Here is a 21590-nt window from a genome sequence, read left to right on the forward strand (position 1 = left end):
GCTCCATACATCATAAGCTTTTTTGTTTTTGCTTTTGAACGGCAGAAGAAAAGTGCCTTTGCTCCAGGCGGGTCTTCACCAAAATAAAAGTAGACCATCTGGCCAGCTCTCCTGAGGAACCCTCTGCACCTGAATCCATGGCTGGACTCAGATGCAATCACGGTCCTTCCTGGAGGAGGACCTCCCCTCCTTGGTGTGAGGAACCATTTCGCCTCTCCTAGCTGAGGTGAGGGGCTGCCTTGCTGGCAAGGCCTCCGTTACTCACCCTCTTTCATAGTCTCTCCCCTTCAGTCCTGTTGCATTCTATGAAAGAGTAGCTAGGGAGTCAATGGCTCAAAACCCGAAAATCCAAAAGAGAAACTGCGAGCTCTTCCTTGCTTCCTGTCCTCCCGACAAGAGTTTACACTCCCCATTGATTATTTCACCACTCATAAGCACCTCCACTAGAGGAAAGATCAGGTGTCTTGGGGAAGTTTTAATCAAGCAGTGATGTTCCCGTGCGGTCTTGCTGGTATATGGCAGGTGACAAAGTCAAGATTATCCATTGGAGTGAAGATTACGACTGTGGGTCGGGTTCAATTTTTCATGTGATTCTTATATCCCTGTAGTTCTGAATAATCTTGACATTAATCAGGCCCACAAAGATTTAAGTTCTTAGTCTATTTTTCTTTTTTAAAGAAGAAAATAGAAAAAGTCAGCATGTCCTGGTCTACTCAGACTGCCTTAACAAAACACCACAGACTGAATAACTTAACAGAAATGTATTTCTCACAGTGGTGCAGGCTGGGAAGTTCAAGGAGAAGGTGCTGGCCAGTTCAGTTTCTGGTGAGAGCTCCCCTCCTGACTCACAGATGGCCTCCTCCCTGTGTTCTTAGAGGATGGAAAGAACGAGCTCTGATGTCTCTTCTTCCTCTTCCTATAAGGCCATCAGCTCTATTGGATTAGGGCCCCACATTATGACCCCATTTAGCCTTTATCGCCTCCTTACAGGCCCTATGTCCAAATATGGTCACATTGAGATAGGGCTTCCATATATGGATTTTGGGAGATACAATTCAGTCCACACAGATTGACCATTTGGGGACCGAAAGGTAATGAATAGAGGTCCTATGGGCTCAAGGAGCTTAAATGCTAGAATCCATTTATTCTAGAAATAGAAGGGCCCTCAAGGTTTATGCACTCTCTTCCCAGAAGTTCCAAAGATTCCTTCCAGACGCACTCCAAAAATGTGCCTCCTGAAGAGGTGGTTGGCTAGTTCACTCTGCTTTGCAGAAGGAGACACAGAGGCACAGAGATCTGAGGTGGCCTGTGGCATATGTGATAAGATAACACAGGGAAATTTAATTCAAACTGCGGCTGAATCTCCAAAGGGAGACTTGAGGTGCTATAGTCTAGAGTGTCAACCACATTCCTCATCACCAGACTCCTAACGCTGACAGGGCAATACCTCTCAGGCCGTTTATAAAGGCTTCTTGATTCAGAATGTAGGAGGAGCACTATCTGAAGCTTGTGCCCAAGCCAAGATCAGGATTGCAGTTTGTTATAGAGAGGAACTTTGTTGTTTTCCTGAAGTATGAAGGCAGAGTTTATACGCTAAGTAATTCGACAAGGTCAACATCCAAAATAGTATGGCATCTCAAAGACCTTACACCTGAGATGCCCCACAGCAGGTCTCTGCAGGAGCCTCCCTGGAATTAAAAAGAGAAGTGACTTTGACAAATCCTTGAGTTGAGACTAATCAGATACAAATAAACAAAATGTACTGAGCATGTGCTATATGCCAGATAGTGTCCTTTACACTCATTATACTAAATAATCCTCATAACAGGTCTATGAGAGAGCTACCATTATTACCCCCACTTAACTGATAAAGAAACTGAAGTCTGGAGTAACTGGTTCAGGATACATCTAGTACCCATTGGGACAAACCAGGATTTAAATCCAGGAAGTCTGGTTCTGGAAGCCACACTCTAAAACACTACGTTAGAGCACACCTAGGTCTTAACTTTCCAAGTACATTTGTCTACTGGACATAGCAGTCAGGGCTTGAAATGTGTACTAGAATGCAAATCCAAGAGCACAGAGACCTTGTTTATCTTAGGTATCATCCCATACCAACCAAGGGAAATCACATGGAAGGTAATAGGTGCTCAATAAATATTTACTGAATAAATAAAGAACAGGTTATGTGAGATTTCATAAAATCACTGCACTATTTTCCTCATTGCCTTCAAATTTTTATATGATGTTCTACTCCTGTCATCACTGGTGATCTTTTGCTATCCACTGCCAGGTGAATTTAAGCAGCTTTAAAAGATTTTCCAACTTGGCTCCAACATACACCTCCGACCTCATGCGCCGATACTCCAGTATAAAACACTCCCCTCTAGGCACCTCTGCCAGCCCTTACCCCTGTCCCTCCCGCTCTCGCCCTGGCTGTGTGCATCTCTACCAACTGGGGTTATCTCTTCACTGATTATATGAAACTCACTTATCTTACAAAGTTCAGTCTCTTCTAAGAAGCCTTTTCTCATCACCAAAGTCACAGTGATCTCTCCCTCTACTAAGAAGGATTCACTTGGAACATATCACCTGCTTCTTCATCCTTTCCTGTCTTAACACACAGCCGGAGGGCAAGGGCCATGCCTTGTCATTTTCGTTATTCTCCCCAACATACAAAAGGCTTGGCTCAGAGACATCAAGAGCAGAGACTGACTGACTGATGCAGATACATCTCATTTAAATGCAAAACACCTACTGATGTGTTTTTTAAAAAATCAATGTCAAAAAGATTTTATTGAGGTAAAATACACACAACACAGAATTCATCATTTTAACCACACTGTGCAAACATCACCATTACCTAGCTCCAGAACACTTTCATCACCCCAGAAGGAAACCCCATACCCGTGATACAATCACTCCCCATTTCCTCCTCCCCGGGCCCCCTGCAACCACTAATCTACTTTTCATCTGTATGGATTTGCCAATTCTGGACATTTCATATAAATAGGATTATACAGTATGTGGTCATTTGTGTCTGGTGTCTTTCACTTAGCATCATGTTTTCAAGGTTCATCCATGTCCTTGATAGCATGTATCATATTTCATTCCTCTCAAAGGAATGAGTAATAGTCCATTGTATGCATATAAGACACTTTGTTCATCTAGTCTCCAGTCAATAGTCAGTGGATACTTGGGTTGTTTTTATCTTGTAGTTATTGTGAATAATGATGATATGAGCATTTGTGCACAAGTTTTTGGTGGAACACTTTTTTTTTTTAAAGATTTAATTATTTGTTTTAGAGAGAGAGTTTGCGCAGTTGGGGGGGGGCAAAGAGAGAGGGAGAGAGAGTCTGAAGCAGACTCCCTCACAACCCTGAGATCATAACCTGAGCTGAAACCAACAGTCAGATGCTCAACCAACTGTGCCATCCAGGCGCCCCTGGAACACTTTCATTCTGCCGATACCTACTAGGAAAGAACAAATTCATTAACTAAAAGCCTCATCCTGATTCTATAGTAGGTATAAAACTTTCCTTTTAGTATAATACTATCTTCATTAAAGAACATCCATGCCTGCGAATAAATTTAACTGTCACATTCCAGAATATTTTAAATTTCTTATAGCTTATTTGTGTCAGAAACTATTTTCTAACATCCGTATTTAATTAATGGGATCTTACTCAAGCCCTTGGATGATTCTTTCATAAAAGGCATAAGCAAACCTTATTCCTGTTAATTATTCTTCCCTATTTTAAGATTATTTGGTATTCCATAATGATAACTGATATTGATTGAGAGCTTACTATGTGCCTACCACTACGCTAAACGTAACTCTAAGTACATACTTTTTGCAATTCCCCAGTGATGGAAAGAGGCTTGGAGAGCTTAAGTAGCCTGCCCAAGGTCACAAACGTCCAAGGGGTGGGCATGGGATGCTGGACCAGGTTGTCACATGTCATATGGTAAATGAGAAGACCAGCCAGGACTATACGCTCAAAATCTTGTCTCTTAACTCATGACTTTAGTCACATGTTTGTGTAAATCAACAGCTAACCTTGAAGTCCAACACCTAAAGGAAGTGTACAGAATGGATATGCAGATGTCTCACAGATGTGCCAGAATGGTTTCAAAGCCAAGAACTCCAAGTTCTCCTTCCAAAAACACAAAACAAACAAACAAAAAAACTTCCTGTTTTCTGTTTGAGTCTACTAGCTCCACATTGTAGCAGCAAGCTAGAATGTTCTACAGGTATGATGACCCACACTGGTGATGGCTGATGTCCCCTAGATAGAAAAGGACCACAGGCCACTCTTGTGCCAGAAGCATCCTCTTGCTGATGGGGATGCTCCATCTTCAGAGGTATTGCTCCTGGAGCTCACTGTGGTGCTCAGGAGGTGATGGCCGAAATAAGCAAGAGAGAGGAGCCCAAGGCCCCACACCTCCTACCGCTTTGTCTCAGCAAAATGGGAGAGAAAAAAAATGAAAGCGTTCCAGTATTAGACTTCAGGAAAGATGTTAGCTAAAGACTCAGAAAAAATACACATTCTATAGTGTCTTTCTATGATTTTTTCTGACTGATTACAATGAAGGAGGTGAATAATGGGAATGCTATTGGCTAGTCGGTCAACTTGGAGGGATGCTTGTGTTTTAGATGCTCAAGACTGGGGCTCTGCTGACCCTGTTGATCTCTGAGGCACTGCATTTGCTGCCTAGAAAGTAAAAGCAATCAACTATGCTGGGGCTGGCCCACTGTTTTCTGACACCGGGCTCTACCAACTACGGAAGGGCAGGCAAATTCATGGATATTTAAAGCTCCAGGCCTTCCCAGCTACACCAAGATCCAAATTATATGACAGTTGGGGTTCCCAAAGTTTACTGTTCTCTATCACTGCTACAGCTTTAATTCTATACTAAACATTATGCTTTAAAAATTTTTTGAGCTTTTTAAGTATAAAATCCATACAAAAAAAGGACACAAACAGAATTGAACAGCTCAACACATTTTCACCAAATGAACACACACATGTAACTGACGCCCAGATTAAACAGAACCATATTTGCAATTCAGAAGCCCTCCTGGGGGCAGGGCTTTAATTCTGATACAAAATGAAGTCCCAACAAACATCCTATGCCTAAAAAAGCATTTAGTGCTACTTGGGACATAACCACAATAAAAAATGACATATTGCTTCCCTGTTTTTTCAACAAAAGCTGCATCCACACAGAAGTTCAAGCAGAGCGTGGTACTCATCCCTCATAGCATGAGGAACGAGCCTCTCCAAATCACAGGAATGGAACCAAATGAACAACCTAATGACAACGAAGTGAAAATTAATTAACTCATCAGGAGCATGTTTAACACAATCCTTTTGCCACCTGCAAAGAACAGTCTTCTCTTCCCCTTCTCCACTTCAAAGGCACCTACATCACTGGTAAAAGCAAATATCCACTCAGTAAAGTATAAACAAACTGCAAGGGGAGGGGGAACAGAAGTCTAATGAAGAAAATAATGCCACTTGCCTCTCTGCAATCCACTTGCTTCTCCTTCTTTAATGGATTTACAATGATAGTCTATCATCAAGGTACAATGACAGACTTAATTACAAAGGGCTCTAAGTGACCTCAAGAAAATCATATATTGCCCTCTCCTGGGTACAAACCTCCTTCAGCCTAATCCTCCCAGTTAGGAAACCTCTTATCTCAGAGACAAAAGGATTCCTACTGGCCAATGAGCACTAGCTGCCAGAACACTCTTTGTAAATGGGCTCTCCACAGCCCACTACATCCAGAAAAGGCTTTCCCCATTTTACTCCACTCAAGGATGTGCCTAGCTAAGAAAGAAAGAAGAAAGAAAGAAAGAAAGAAAGAAAGAAAGAAAGAAAGAAAGAAAGAAAGAAAGAAAAAATAATAGCCACCTACAAATATCCACAGGAACCAGGAACTAAGTTTCCTTTTGAAGGAAACTTAGAGTCAAAGGCTGAATGAATGACATACTTTTTCATAAAGGGAGTAATCAGGCTAAATGAACAATTCTGTGTGAAAAGTCTGTGACCTTTGCTGAGGCTATGACCTTGAATTTGAATCCTGGGACACAAAGAATGTAGCCAGTTGTTGAGCTCTGGATTAGATCTTTACAGGAAGTTTGCAAGCCTTTTCCTCCAGGGCTAGAATCCAGTTTGGAAGTTGGGGTGAGGGGTGGTATCGAAATGATATCTAGGGAATCCCCCAACATCATAAATGTCTAAATAGATGCATAATTTTCTAATGGAATTAACTGTATTTCAATCTCAAAAAAACTTCTCAGCTTCACATCCTATATCTGAATTTAGATTTGGAAGGATTACGAACACATTATGATATGCACAGTAACCATACCCTGGAACAAAGAACCATTCTATGAGGTCAGAGGTCTTGATCAAACACTTTCAGATCAAACACCTGTCTTTGATGAACCTGGGGAAAAGAGGCATAGAAAATGTGCCTTCTCATGGACAAAGAGGTCCTCCTTTTTTTTTTTTTTTTTTCAGATCAATAATAAAACCCTGCAATAAGTCAGTGGAATGTACTCGGAAACGATTCTTCATTGGCCAAAGATCAACTGGGAGTTCTAACAGACTTGTTCCCCCAATGCCACATCTCACACTCCCAAACCAGATTCATGATGCTTCCACAGAATTACTTTCTTCCTTCCCAAATCGTACCTCAGACACATTGCTGCAAGTAGTTTAACTGTGAAAGGCCTTGACCTCCTTTCTTTGTCTCTCCGATTCAAGTGTGTCTGTTTCCTTGGGGCTACCAAGCTCAGTTGGATGGCTGGCCGGAGCAGAATGTAGCATCAGCCAACCCCGGAACAATGGGCCCCTTTCTCTGGCTGTCACATGAACAGCGTTGTGTTACAGCCATTGTCCCTGCAAGCAGAGAGGGAGAGGCACGGGTTCTCACAGACTAGCTGTTCTCCCTGACCCCCTCTGACCAAGTCACTAAAATATTTTACAAGAAGAAGAAAGAAAAAGCAAAAAGAGTTGTGCCTTCTGAATGGAGCAACAGAGCCCTAACAAGGATTACAGTGCATCCGTGGACCACCTGCATCAGAATACCTTGTCAAAAATACACATCCCAGACCCCCACAACACACCTACTGAGTCCAAATCATGAGAGGGGAGCCAGTATCTGCTGGTGATTCTCAGGCCTCTGTTTGAAAATAGGCTGAACAGAGGCCTCAAGTCTTGCTAACCTCACCCATGGCCTGAGTGTCCACATCTCTCTGTTCAAGAAAGGCACAGGGGTTGGGGATAGTTGACACCATGGGTACCAGATCTCAGTGTGGGGGAAACACCAGGAGAAGACAGGTGAGAATGATCAGAATGATGAGGGCACCAAGGAACACGGAGAATGAGACTGGAAACTTAAAAGAAAAAAAATAGCTGGCCAAAAGAGAAGAGGAATTTGAGAGTAGGGCCAGTAGCAAGAACAAAGAGGGAAGTGGAGAAAAACTTGCAGGAAGACTCAGAAGTATTCTGGCGGAGGCTGGAGCCTTCAGAAAAAGATGGACAGGAAGAAAGATCCAGTGGTGGTGTGGACAGATGTCTTTTAAAAAATATATGGTTTTTTAACTACTGGGACTTCATCAAGATAAAAAGATTTGCACAGCAAAGGAAACAGTCAACAAAACCAAAAGACAACAGACAAAATGGGAGAAGATATTTGCAAATGACATATCAGATAAAGGGCTTGTATCCAAAATCTAGAAAGAACTTATCAAACTCAACACCCAAGGAACAAATAATCCAATCAAGAAATGGGCAGAAGACATGAACAGATATTTCTGCAAAGAAGATATCCAAATGGCCAAAAGACACATGAAAAAATGCTCAACGTCACTCGGCATCAGGGAAATATAAGTCAAAACCACAATGAGATACCGCCTCACACCAGTCAGAATGGCTAAAACTAATTAGTCAGGAAACGGTAGATGTTGGCAAGGATGCATAGAAAGGGGAACCTTCTTACACTGTTGGTGGGAATGCAAGCTGGTATAGCCACTCTGAAAAATAGTATGGAGGTTCCTCAAAAAGTTGAAAAGAGAGCTACCCTACGACCCAGCAATTGCACTACTGGGTATTTACGCCAAAGACACAAATGTAGTGATCTGAAGGGGCACCGGCACCCCAATGTTTATAGCAGCAATGTCCACAATAGCCAACCTATGGAAAGAGCCCAGATGTCCATTGACAGATGAATGGATAAAGAAGATGTGGTGTGTATCCATCCATACACACACACACACACACACACACACACACACACAATGGAATACTACTCAGCTATCAAAGAAATGAAATCTTGACATTTGCAACGACGTGGATGGAAGTAGAGGGTATTATACTAAGTGAAATAAGTCAGTCAGAGAAAGAATTATCATATGATCTCACTGATATGTGGAATGTGAGAAACAAGCCAGAGGACCATAGGAGAAGAGAGGAAAAAACGAAACAAGATGAAACCAGAGAGAGACACAAATCATAAGAGACTCTTACTGTCAGGAAACAAACTGAGGATTGCTGGAGGGGAGGGGGGTAGGAGGGATGGGGTGGCTGGGTGATGGACATTGGGAGAGTATGTGTTGTGGTGAGTGCTGTGTATTGTGTAAGACTGATGAATCACAGACCTGTACTCCCGAAACAAATAATACATTATATGTTAATAAAAACAAAATAAAATTTAAATAAATGAAACACTAAAAAAATATGGGTTTCATATTTTTCATTTTAAATAAATTATTAAATAGTACCCAATAAAAATATATAAAATTATAATTAATATATATAATAATTTTAACAATTAATAATTTCATGGTTTAATAGCTTAAAGTTTTAAGATGTGAACTTCCTCCACAGTCCCAAGCCTTAAAAGCCAGCCACTCAGAGCTACACGTTGGATGATATTTTACAAAGTGAGAGAAAGAAATTGTATCTGTGTTTCAGTGGACAACTTCATGTCAAAAGAGACAGTACAGCAGTGGGGCAAGAAAGTCTCTAAACTGGAAATCTTAAGGGAAGCTGTGAATTCAGATCCAGATGATGCTAGAAGAAACATGGCCCCTGACCCCATCCCCCACCCTCCCAAAGCCCCAGAGTTGTTGACTGAATTAGCCGTTTCCTCATTTCACACTTTCTTGTGGAGCGGGGCTCCATTTTTACGTGAATCCCAGTGGATGCCCCAAAGCACATTTGGTTTATATAATGAAATAGTAGCATTGTAATCTGAGGGGCTCCTCTTGTGGACCTTGTGTGGGGGAGCAGGCAGAATTTCGTCCTAGAGCCCCTGCGTGGCTACCATGAAATGATTCTCAAATGTTACCTTACCACTCCTGTAGAATGGTTTAGCCACTATTGCTTGAAGATGTCTTGCCAATGCCTGCAGCTGCATGTTTGCTGAGCTCATTTCCCTGTCTAAAATCTGCCATAACTCAAATCCTCTCTCTTGGAGGCCCCCCACATGCCAGGAAACCTTTGGTGAGCACGCTGAGCCCTCTCCCTCGGTTGAACTCTCGAAGAAGCTCTCAGAACCTCCCACTGGTCTTCCCTACACCCAGCCTTACCCAGTCAGTTGTATTTTTTTTTATCTTATTTTTTTTAAAGGCAAGAATCTCAGTAATTCCACATAATAATCATCCCTATGCCCCATACACCTAATAAATAACAGATGGGCAAAAATAAAACTCAAACCCATTTCTTTTTTTAAAGGACACCAAAGTCACATCTTGTCATTAATTCCTTGTCCAAAACATAAAGCACCCTTCTGAAAATATCAGTGGAGGTAGATATTTTAAATTCTTCATTTTCATTGCAGATTTAATCCCCTGGGCCCAAAACAAAGATTTTATACTTCCATTTTGTTCCAAAAGGAAAAGGTAAATTTGTGCTTTGATTTTCAATTAACCATCAAAAACTTTTTTTTAAAGAGGACAAATATGATTCTTTACCAGAAGGTATTTAAAGGGTACAGCGTGGGATGATCACCTGTGGTGAGGTCTGAGAATTAACCAGATCTGTGCAGCTCATCCAGATCAGCCAGGATGTTCATGACAAGGCACTCAGTCGCCCTCTGGGATGGGGCCTCCTTGCTCTCAAAGATAAGATGTTTTTAACAGATGCTAATATCATGCACATGTACCTATCAGGATGAGGCTTCCCGTGCTGAAATACTGTTTTCTTTGTCTTGGAAGGGTTGGGGGAAGGGTACAATTCATTGGTCTCTGAGTAGGCAATTGAGGTGGTTAAAATGCTTTACATAGTTTCTTTATCTAAGAGCATAAATCACTAGAAATGAAACAAGAGAGGAAATCACCAGAAATGTAGTTCCATAATAGCAGGATATATGATCACATTCACACTTTCCGGACTAGCTAATGGCAGAGTGCGCATTATCAGGTGACATCCACGTGACGACCCGTAGTTTTGCAAAGTTGTATAAAGCAAAACAGCAGTGGTTTGTACTTACTTTTTTCCCCATCGTATGAGAAATCCTCTCATTAAGTGCTATAAATTAATCTTCTGCCATAACCGTTTGTAAAAGAGTTAGAATGACCGCCGTGAAAAATCATCTTAAATTGTGAAGAAAGGAGAGACTAGAGATAAATACAAAATCTTGGGGAATTCAGATTGAATGAATGAAGAGATCAAGGGACCAGCTAAGAAACTTACAGAAGTACGCCCAGCTGCAACTTAAACTCAGGTAGAAAAACTTCACTTCAGAAATAGAACTGAAAAAGAAGACACATCAACAGCATCCAATGAATTTTAGTTAATTCTTAAAATTAAGCTAATCTTGAATACAGAATAGTGGGTACACATGCTTGAGAAATGGAGAGCACGGGCAGTTTTTAATATTGCGTTGTCTGAAGTCCAAACAATCTGGATGTTTTTACTCCACGTGCTGATCCTGCTACTTTCCTGCCCTATGTCACTGGAACTTTCATGCATCGGCCTATGAATTAATACTATTCAGGGTTTATTTTATGGTGAAAACGTCTGTGAGCTAAAAGTTCAATTTTTGCAACATGATCATCTTTACCGTTACTCCGTGATGTTTGTTCACTCGTTCAAATGTTATTGCCTGTTTCTATTATCACAAAAATGAGTGGGAAATGAAACAACCAAAAACCTCAAGTTATAAAGAGAAGTTTTGGGTCTCATAAAACTTAATGTAACTGAGACAAAAATGCAGGTAATTAGGCATGCCAAAAATGGCAAATCTTTAATCTGAATCAAGACATTTATTGAACTTAAACAGATCAACTGTTGTTCAAATGAGAAGGAAATCACCAAAATTACAGAAAGTTCAAAGAAAGAAAAATTAAAGAAAGGAGTGAACACTGAACGCAGTGTATGAACGGCTAGGTAGAATGAGATATTTGGTACTAACGTAGCTCATAGGGCCAGCATCCTTATAAAATGTAGGCTTTTGCACCATCAATCTTTGGACCTGCTTTTAAGGGGGCATCCTGTATTAAAGTAGGAAAAACAATACTAAGCCAGTCGCCACATTTATGATCAAATATAAAAACAATACAAAGTTATGTATAAATAGGCACAGGGCAAAAGTGCTTTTATTGGCATTGGCGCTGCCATCCCGGTGCCCCAGGACTGTCATGCACAACCAAAACCATTCCAAAGGTGTCATAAAATCATCTCTTAGATCATAGTGCTGCCATACTGTTGAACATGTCACATTAATTTGGTGGCACATGGTGTTTCTTAAGTCTTAGGATATTCTATCTTGCCCATTTACCTCTCCAGGTTACTAACTTTGTACACTATGTCTAGCTAAATTGTAAATTGTCAACTGGCTTCTCCACCATCCTGAGTGTGCACATGGTAACTATCCCAAACACTTCGTGTGCTAAGAAAAATCAATTAGCATTCATTCATTCCATCTTCCCCCACATTCTTTAGGCATTTATCATGTGACTATGATGTGCCAGCCATGCAGATAAAGGCTTAAAATAAGGAATGGTAAATTCGCCAGTTGCACAAATATCCAGATCACGAATACAGCTGACATAATGTAATAGATGTCATATTAAAGCCATCCGCAAAGTAGACTCGCAATCACAAGAGATATCACTAAGTTTATAAGAGAGAATTAGGAAAAGTTTCAGAGGGTGGGTCTTACTTGAAATACATTCAAGTAAGTATTCATTCATTGAAATACATTCAAGTATCTTGGAGGATAAATGGGTAGTAAGTTGTTTAGACTGAAAAGAGGAGCAAAGATATCTCTAGCAGAGAAAAAAACATACACAGAAGTAAAGGCAGGCAATGCATGGTTTTAGGAAGAGGAACCAGATCAAGATTAGTGGGGCTGGAGGCCAGAGGAAGAGGAAAGTAGAAGCAACAACCCGGAGAAGATGTGGTGCGGTCTCATGCATCATGTTAAAGAGGTTAGGCTTTACGGTGTTAGTTCAGCTGCGATTTTAGGTCACCTCCACCATATTCATTTAGGGATCTGTTACAATGCAGATGTCTGGCCCTTGCATCTGGGGTGAAGCCCTGGAATCTGCATTTTCAATAAGCACCTGGTGACACTGATGCTTACCATCTGGGGAGCGGCCAAAGATGTTTACACAAGGTGAAGACACGATCAGATTTGTATCTTAAAAGGTGCTATAAGACCAAGCAGACAATCATGAGGAAGGTAAATTCACTGCTTCTACATGAGCATGTGACTTGGGTTTGCAATAGGGAACTTGCAATACTTCACATTTTCCCATATCTCCCGAGACTTACTGCATCTGAATCAAAGTGGAGGGGGTCAGGATTTATACTGGGTTGAGCTGTATGAAACCCATTTCATGTAGGTCAAAAATGGTCAAATTTTGGCAATTTCTCACAGTTTAATTAAGCTGAAAATAACTAATGAAATATAAGCAGAGCTAAATACTTTTCCTTTTTTAACTAATTATCAGTGCCATTACTCACTTGGTTAACATGCCATGATGGAAGTGACAAAATTTATGTACCTAAGACAAATGTTAAAAGAAAAAAAGGTTCAAAAGGCAATGACCAATGAAGTAAAGCAGCTAATCTAAGGATTGTAGAGACAGAAGGAACCCTGGAGATTATCCAGTTCTTTCCCCACCCGCCTCCCCACAAACTTACATATGATAAAACTGATGGGAGAAGTAAAGTGCTGGAGGTTCTACTGAATATTTTGTTCAATTCCTTAGTGGTATGTCCCCTTCATTTTAACAGATCTTGAAATCATTATAGCTAAAAAGTATTTGGGATTTAATTCATGGAGAGCTAGTGTCATGTGATGCCCTCAAATGCTTGAAATGGTGGGGGAGGGGAAGGCGAGACATAAGGCAAACACTCATGCATTTTAAAAATGAAGCCAATGAACTTAAATAACATGGAACCTAGACCAGTGCTTGAAATTCCATAGATGCTTAATAAATATTTATTGAACGAATGAATGACAGACCTCTAAGAAATAGGTTAAAGGAGGTATATTAATGCACGGCATTTCTAAGGCAGTGTGCAGGGTGAATGTGGATTTCCCACCTGCCAGCCTGCCCCAAGCACCCTCTGGAACCCAACAATCACCCCTCCTGTAAAATCCCAGTTCTGCCACACGCACTTTCTTTCCTCTGAAAGGGTCCTAGCAGAAAGCAATACAAGGATCGTGTGTGAGATAAATCTGGCAACACATCTAGTTCTAGGTGGGACTGGAGCCCACATGAGCACAGCCTTCAAAGCTCATCCCAACACAAATAACAGCTAACACTTAGCTATATTATGGTGATACAATGGTTGACAACGTTAGCTATAACCTCATCAGAGTAATAGCTAACTACCTGCCAGGCTTAGCACTCCAGGGGCATTAACTCATTGAATGCTTTTAACAATTCTAACAATAATAAGGATCATTATTATCATTCAGATTTTATAGATGCAGAGAGAGAGAGATTAAGTCACTTGCCCGAAACCACACAACTGGAAAGTGGGAGGGCTGAGAGTTGACTTCAGGTTCCCTGGTCCCAGAGCTTACCCTCTACAAAACTCTTTGATCTCAGAGCTGCAAAACAAAAAATACTCTGCAGGCTGACCCTTTGGAGCAGTTGTGTCAGGAATATGGCACTTCTGTATAAAAAGATCAGATCCTAATCTTTTCATCCATAAGGAATGAAGCATCTTTAGTTGAGAAAACTATATACAAAGTGAGACCTAGGATATAAAGTAGAAAGGCAAGAAGAACCAGCAAGGAATGTCACTGTCCTCTGCCTAGGAACAGCATGGATTTCACTGCCTAAGAACTTTTTGACTAATAAAACCCCAAACTTTAACCTTCCTGTAAGAATTTGGGTCCTCCTATGAGGATATTATCTAAAGAAACATCAAATAAATCACGTCACTTCATATACTTAAGGGTACCATCCTTAATTCCAGAAAATTATAAAGACAAAAGGTTTCTCTTAAGCCAGGGCTAAACGTCCAAGATCAAAGTTATTTAAAGGACTAACACAAGATAGATCTTTCTATGGCTTGAAGAACGGCTCCTCCCAACATTCCCTGAGGAGCCTGGCTTTGCAACCAGGAAGAGACCCCTCTGATCTAAATCACCAGGGGGTGATCCCGACACCCCTAAAGGACGCTGAGAACATAGGAAGAGGGAGCATCCCAAGTCTGTGCACAATGTGAATATCAAGTACTGGAAAAAAGAAAAGTTTGGAAAACAAGTCAAGATCCCAAGAGAAGTAAAGGTGGTCTGGAAGAAAGGGTCCTGCTGAAGCTGCTTTTCATTCTCAGTCTGATTCCACTCCCCAGATCTCCCTACATCCAGTTTTGACACCCGTCAATAGAGAACACACACAGATAAGGCAATGCAAGGGCAGAAATCATGCAAAATAAAATGCGTAACGGAGGTGTCTCTCCAGGAAAAATACTCCAGGAAGTTCCTATACGGCCCCAAATGACAAGACCAAATGTAAACAGTAACAATAAACCCTTGAGACAACGAAAACAACCCAGCCTGAGCCCATCTCGCCCTACCTCACTCTGCCCCCGCGGCTCCTGACGAAGGAAAATATGCCCCCAACCCCTAAAAAACCAGCTAGCGTCCGGCCAAGGTCCAGCGGCTGCCAGAACAGAGTTTGCCCAACTCTTACCCAGGTCCCGGGATCCTGAGATTGGCAGCGCAACCCTTTCTGTCCGGTTTTGACCCCCACGCCAGCCAGCCGAGAAGCAAAATCTGTTGCAATAGCGCAGTCAGACTCCAAGTAGCGTCCCAGAAGACAGCGATACCTGGGGGTCCCCGTTCAGGCTCCAATGTGGACACGCGGGAAAGGAGGCCGGTCTCGGCGCGTTTCCAGACCCCTAGTTTTGCGCACGAGGGAAGTACTCGCGCAAACTTAAACAAGGTTTTCCCGGTCTGGCCCGAGATGCTGGAGGAGGAGGGGAGTAACCCGAGCCGGGGCTGGGATGCAAGCAGTTGCCGCTGCAGCAGCTGCTGCCGCCGGGGCAGTGACCGCAGGGGGGTGTCGCTCGGCGCAGCGCACTCCCTAGTGCCACCGGCAGGATCCTACCGGCCCGACTCCTGAGTCCCGATCGAGGGTCGTCCCTGCCCGGAGCGGCTTCCACCGCCCAGGAGTGACCCCAGCAAACAGTTCGGTCACGAAGTTGGCAAACCGTGGGGTCACGCAAGAAATGAACCAAGGGGTAGTGGAGAGTGCGCCCGTCTGCCTTTAGTGAGCGCCCCCGTGCCAAAGTCTCTGGGAGGTGTTCTAGACCCTCTCTAAGGACTTGGGGTACTGGGGACAGCGCTGGAGTGGCCAGCTGGATGGACCACACGTCCCCAGTGGTGCCAGGCAAGGAGCGCAAATGTGGGATGGAGAAGGAGTGGGTGACCCAGTCGTGCCAGAGTGTGCGATGCGGCAACAAAGTGCTTGGGAAGGTGGAGTGAGGAACTGGAGGGGAGAGGGGGGAAGTGAGGGAGCCTGCTTTACAGAGGCGGGGCAAAGAGAACTCCCGGGACCCGCCAAGAGAATCTTTCCAGGCCCTCCGCCAGGCCTCGCGCGGGGATTTCTTGGGGAATGGCTCCCTCTGCCGACTAGCTAAGGAGGCCCCGGGAGACAGACAAATCACAGAAAGAATGATGAAAAGGTTTTTCTCTATTTGTGGGTTGGCCAAGACGTGAATTCTGCAATCTGCTTCTCCAACTGTCCACGTTCTTGTTCTCCACCAAAGAATTCCCCTCTTCCGAACAAGCCAGGCAGACACAAACCGCAAACTGCGGGACAGTTCTTATATTCAGCTGAATTCTGTCGCCTACCCCCCCCCCCCCAAGTCTTGTGCTCTATACCCACGCCAGATCATCCCCTCCTATCAGGTTTCTCTTGCTTACATTAATATGAACTCTTTTTTTTGGAGACAGCTCCAATGTATATGTGTCTCCAGTCAGTAACAGCGTCTGCAAACAGTCCATACTCAAAATTACGCTTGAATGAATGGAATGAATAAGCATAGATCACCATCCTCCTAGGTCACCCCTGGAAATTCCCAGGGGAAGAGTGCATTTGCTTGATTGTTTACCAGACATCATTGCCCCTTCTTCTGGTTAACAGCACCTCCATTTTTCCTTTGGGGGACCACTCCTGCCACACTTAGTTCAGTCTGGATGGGGAGGTCTGTCAGAATGGTCCAGCTTTTCCAGGTCCAAGAGTGGGCACCTGACCTAAGCTACTCCCTTTAGACCTTCTCTGCCAGGAATGTGAACTTTGATCAGAGCAGCATAAGGACCAATAAATCTAGAGCTGATGGGCCAAGTCACTTAAGTCACTTAATCCCCAAAGCTACCTTGCTTTATGTTTTATGAAACCTGGTTGCTCCAATGCCTCTCATTTTTTTTAATCAACTATATTGAGACATGATTTACACTCAATGTGTTGCACTCATAATAAGTGTATGGTTTGATGAGTTTTGAGCAACATGTACATGCATGGGGCCACTACCATAATCAAGATAATGAATGACTCCATAATGCCAGAAAGTTCCTTTGTACCCTTTTGAAGTCAGTTTCCCACACACCACATCATTCCAGCCCTCTGAGCTGCTTTCTGTAACTACAGATTAAATTTGTCTTTTCTAGGGGCGCCTGGGTGGCACAGCGGTTAAGCGTCTGCCTTCGGCTCAGGGCGTGATCCTGGCGTTACGGGATCGAGCCCCACATCAGGCTCTTCCGCTATGAGCCTGCTTCTTCCTCTCCCACTCCCCCTGCTTGTGTTCCCTCTCTCGCTGGCTGTCTCTATCTCTGTCGAATGAATAAATAAATAAAATTAAAAAAAAAAATTTGTCTTTTCTAGAGTTTCTAGAATGGAATCACATAATATGTATTTCTTTGTGTCTGGCTTCCTTCACTGAGCGTAATGTTTCTGAGATTCATTGATCTTGACTATATCAGCAGATTGTTTCTTTTTATTGCTGAGCATCATTCCATTGTATGGCTATACCACAGTTTGTTTTCCCATTCACCAGATGTTGATGGACATTTGGGTTGTTTTGAGTTTAGGCTCATTATGAATAAAGTTGCTAGGAACACTGCTGTACAAGTCCTTTTGCGGACATATGTTCTTTTCCTTATTTTCCAGCACTGGAATTACCGGTTTATACAGTAAGTGTATAATTATATAATAGTTATCCAAAGTAAACTAACACCTTACATTCACACCAGCAATGTATGACATTGTTTCACATCAACAGTTGGTACCGTCCGTCTTTTTATTATAGCCATTCTCCTGGATATACAGTGGTATCTCATTATGGTTTTAAATTGCATATCCCTAATGACTAATGGCAGAATATTGGTCTATATTAATTTTCCATGATCATTTGGTCTGGCAGAAGGTTCATCAATTTTTTTAAATCTACCTAATGATTTTGCAACCCTCTCAACAAAGAAACTAGTGCCCCAAAGGTCTTCTGCACAAATCATCACTCCAAAGCCTCCTGCCTACACTGGCATTCCCGTTCCCTCTTTACTAACTCAGCCATAGCTTGTCTGCAGCCTGGAGGTCCTGCTGAGTCCCTGCACCCTCTGCAACTCCCCACCCAAGTTGCCTGTGAACTAGTGTGCCTACTGAGACTCTCCTCTCTCTCCAGGACCCTCTGTGGCTCATCTGTGGTCCAGAAGATTCCCACAGAGTTATTCCTCACTCCACACGCTCACCAGTGTTTTGCCTGCACTCCAGACAGTTGCTTCCTGATAGCTAAGAGACTTCAGAGCAGCTCTAGCCTAGGCAAACCAGTACGCTATCCAGTATACTGAATTATACCTTCCCCAGTGAGGTCTAAACCCTTTCCAATTTTATTCTTTCTTAAGCACTTTCCTGGCCCTAGGGTAACACGCAGGATTGTCATATCATCAGTTGCTTTTCATCAGAGTCCACAATCCTTTTTTTTTTTTTTTAAAGATTTTATTTATTTATTCGACAGAGATAGAGACAGCCAGCGAGAGAGGGAACACAAGCAGGGGGAGTGGGAGAGGAAGAAGCAGGCTCATAGCGGAGGAGCCTGATGTGGGGCTCGATCCCACAACGCCGGGATCACGCCCTGAGCCGAAGGCAGACGCCTAACCGCTGTGCCACCCAGGCGCCCCCACAATCCTTTATATTAAAATGCCCCAGTTCAACCGACAGTGTGGCTTCTATCTTCTGATCGGACCCAGACTGATGCACTGTAATAAGGCATGACCTTTCTAGGGTCTCTACTGAAAGACCCCAGATGTTCACTGAAGACTATGCACTCTTCACTCTGCTTATCAGCCCTGCAAAGGCTCTGGGAATGATTAGCTTTCAGTATCAGTATGTGCCTACTCTTGCACAGTTTTACCCCATTCATCATGGCTTATTATTCAACAATAGAAAGACCCTATGCAAATTTCTGGAAGTCTTTCCTTGTCTTAATCTTTCCACGTTGGTGCACTGCCCTCCAAATCTAGTCACACCAGCTTCCCTGAATTCCACTGTCTCTCCTGTGCTCCCCTGCACTGTAGGCCAGGAAGCAGCTCTAGTCAGAAAGCCAGAGTGATTCTGGGGTTCACTGCATTTGCTTACCTATTCTCAGGGATCACAGTTTTTTGGTCCAGTGTCTAAAAAGAGGTTTTTTTTTTTTCCTTCCATGTATCGTGTCTAATTTTTGTTTTTTTTTTTCATGTATCATGTCTAATTTTTGTTTGTCTTGTTTTATTTTTGTTTGTTCTGCTAGAGCATAAGTCCAGTCTAGTTACTCGTTTACAGCCAGAAAAGGAAACTCTTTTCCTTTAGTTTTAGGAGCTATTCTTGGGAAAGAAATTCCTCCATGTTTTCTGTGTTATTCTTTCTACGTTTTTACTTATTTTGCTTGAATTGGATAGAATTGGTTTCTGATGCTTTCATCCAAAGACCTTTGAATGATATACATGTGGTACCCAGCATAAACACATAAAGCATTTCAGATCAAGCCTTGAATAACCTGGATTTCAGCGAGACTTTTACTAACATTTATTCTGAACTCTATAGCATTATTAATATAAGGTTTTATGGGCTTTTGTTGGTGGTGGTCATGGTAACTATACGATTCTGTTAACAGAATTTATAATCTACTAAAACTCAATTACTATTCATATTTGCTATTAAGCCTGACTTTTAAAAATATTATTTATACAATTAGTTGGGACTTCCATAGTAATTTTACAGGACTATTCATTTAGTCCTTTGAAATTCCATTTTTCTATATGCTGTCAATCTTTAGAATTTGAGAACTTGGTGGAGCTAATTATTGTCCTAGTATGTTAACTAGCCAGCTCAAAAGAATGAAATCTGAAATTTGATCAGCAAGCCACAATACTCTTCAGCAAATACTTATTAAACATGTCAAAGACATATTCTAACAGAGACCTTATTCTCTGTTTATATTTATTCTCACCTTGTAGTATGGTCATTCAACCACTTATAAAACTACAACTCTATGATATCCAGCCCACTTTCTTCATCTGATCCACAAGGACTTATAGGATTTTTTTTTTTCGATTACCTTATAATTACAGATCTATTCTCATCCCTTCAATTCATTTGTCTGGTAATACTTCCAGTAAAAGAAATCAAGTCAGCCTAGTAGTTCTACCTCTTAGCAAACAAGATTAGCTTTTATACGGGTGACTTCCCCTCTGTAGTGCTCTCAATCATGTCTTTAAATCTATGATTTAAAAGCTTGCTTAGTTACAGCAACAGACTAGAGTTCACAGAATTGACTTCTTTCCCATTAAAAAAAAGAAGAAGAAGAAGAAGAAGAGGGCACATTGCAGAGTGTTAATTTATAAATACAGCACAACGTTCACATTTTTTACTTCACTCAATCCTAACAGGAAGTATGTATCATTATTGCTGTTCTACAGAAAAGGAAGGCTCAGAAAGATCAATTAACTTACTCATGCTCACCTAGGTAGTAAGCGGCAAAAGCAGGTGTGATTTCAAGCACCATGCTCTCTCTATTGCTTCACCTGCCTTTGAGCTACATTTACCGATTCTAGTCTCCTGATAGCCCACTATAGCTCCCCCAATTTCACCAATGTGCTATGTTTACTTACTTCCCCCCCATGGACCTTGAAAAACTGCTTTGTAGGGTTGATTTAGAGTCTTTGGCTCAGGAGTCTTCGAAGATCTTGGGTATATACAGTTTCATCCCCCCACCCCCGGAGAAATACAAGTCAGACTGAAATAGATTGGATCTTTAATCATAAGACTCAGCCAAAGGATGGGGAGAAAGAGCAAGGTGGAGTTCTGGTCCGATGAGGGTTCCCTCAGACTCCCTCTCTTCAGTCTTTTCCTCTTGACCTAGATTTTCTTTACACTTCTTCCTCGAAGATGACCCTTGTCTATCTTTTTAAAAAGATTACTCTCTTGGGGTGCCTGGGTGGCTCACTTGGCTAAGTGTCTGACTCTTGATTTCAGGGTTGTGGGATCAAGCCCCGCGTTCGCATCCATGTTCAGCAGGGAGTCTGCTTGGGATTCTCTCTCTTCCTCTCCCTCTACCACTCTCCCTCTGTCCCTTTCCCCACTCCCACGTGCTCTGACTCTCTCTCTAAAATGAATAAATAAGAGGCGCCTGGGTGGCTCAGTTGGTTGAGCATCAGACCTAATTTTGGCTCGGGTCATGGTCTCGGGGTCATGGGATCCAGCCCCACATTGGACTCTGGACTCGGTGCAGAGTCTGATTGTCCCTCTTCCTCTGTTCCTCCTCCCCCCACCTACTCTCTTAAAATAAATAAAGTCTTTAAAAATAAAATAAAATGAATAAATAAATCTTTTTTGGAAAGATTACTGTCTTTTAAAGATATCGGTGGGAAGAAGGGAAGACACAGGACAATGAACAGGAAAATTTTATCTGCAGCCCGTGACCATGAATTAGAAGTTAGGGGCACTTTTCTGTCTACCCTTAGGTAAGACGTCTCCACAGATGTGAAGGATCTTGGTATTCTTGTGGAGATGAGGAACAATGGGATTAAAAACCCACCTGTATTTCCCTTGACTTAGTGTTTTTCAATTT

General features: G+C 42.3%; 1 protein-coding gene across 5 annotated transcripts in view; it reads right to left on the minus strand.

Moving 5' to 3' along the window:
• Positions 1-21590, minus strand: part of MEGF10 (multiple EGF like domains 10) — a 341217-nt gene that overhangs the window by 148774 nt on the left and 170853 nt on the right. Inside the window, exon 1 of one of the 5 annotated variants that reach the window (XM_087862340.1) lies at positions 15315-15481. The exons of 3 other annotated variants lie outside the window; for them this stretch is intronic. The gene's annotated coding sequence lies outside the window, so the exon portion shown is untranslated. Of the gene's footprint in view, positions 1-15178; positions 15482-21590 lie in introns of those variants that run through there. One more of the 5 variants, XM_045794815.2, reaches the window with a different exon arrangement.

The sequence above is a fragment of the Ursus americanus genome, chromosome 5 (assembly GCF_024610735.1).
Source record: "Ursus americanus isolate L20-20 chromosome 5, mUrsAme1.1.p, whole genome shotgun sequence".
Taxonomy (NCBI): Eukaryota; Metazoa; Chordata; class Mammalia; order Carnivora; family Ursidae; genus Ursus; species Ursus americanus.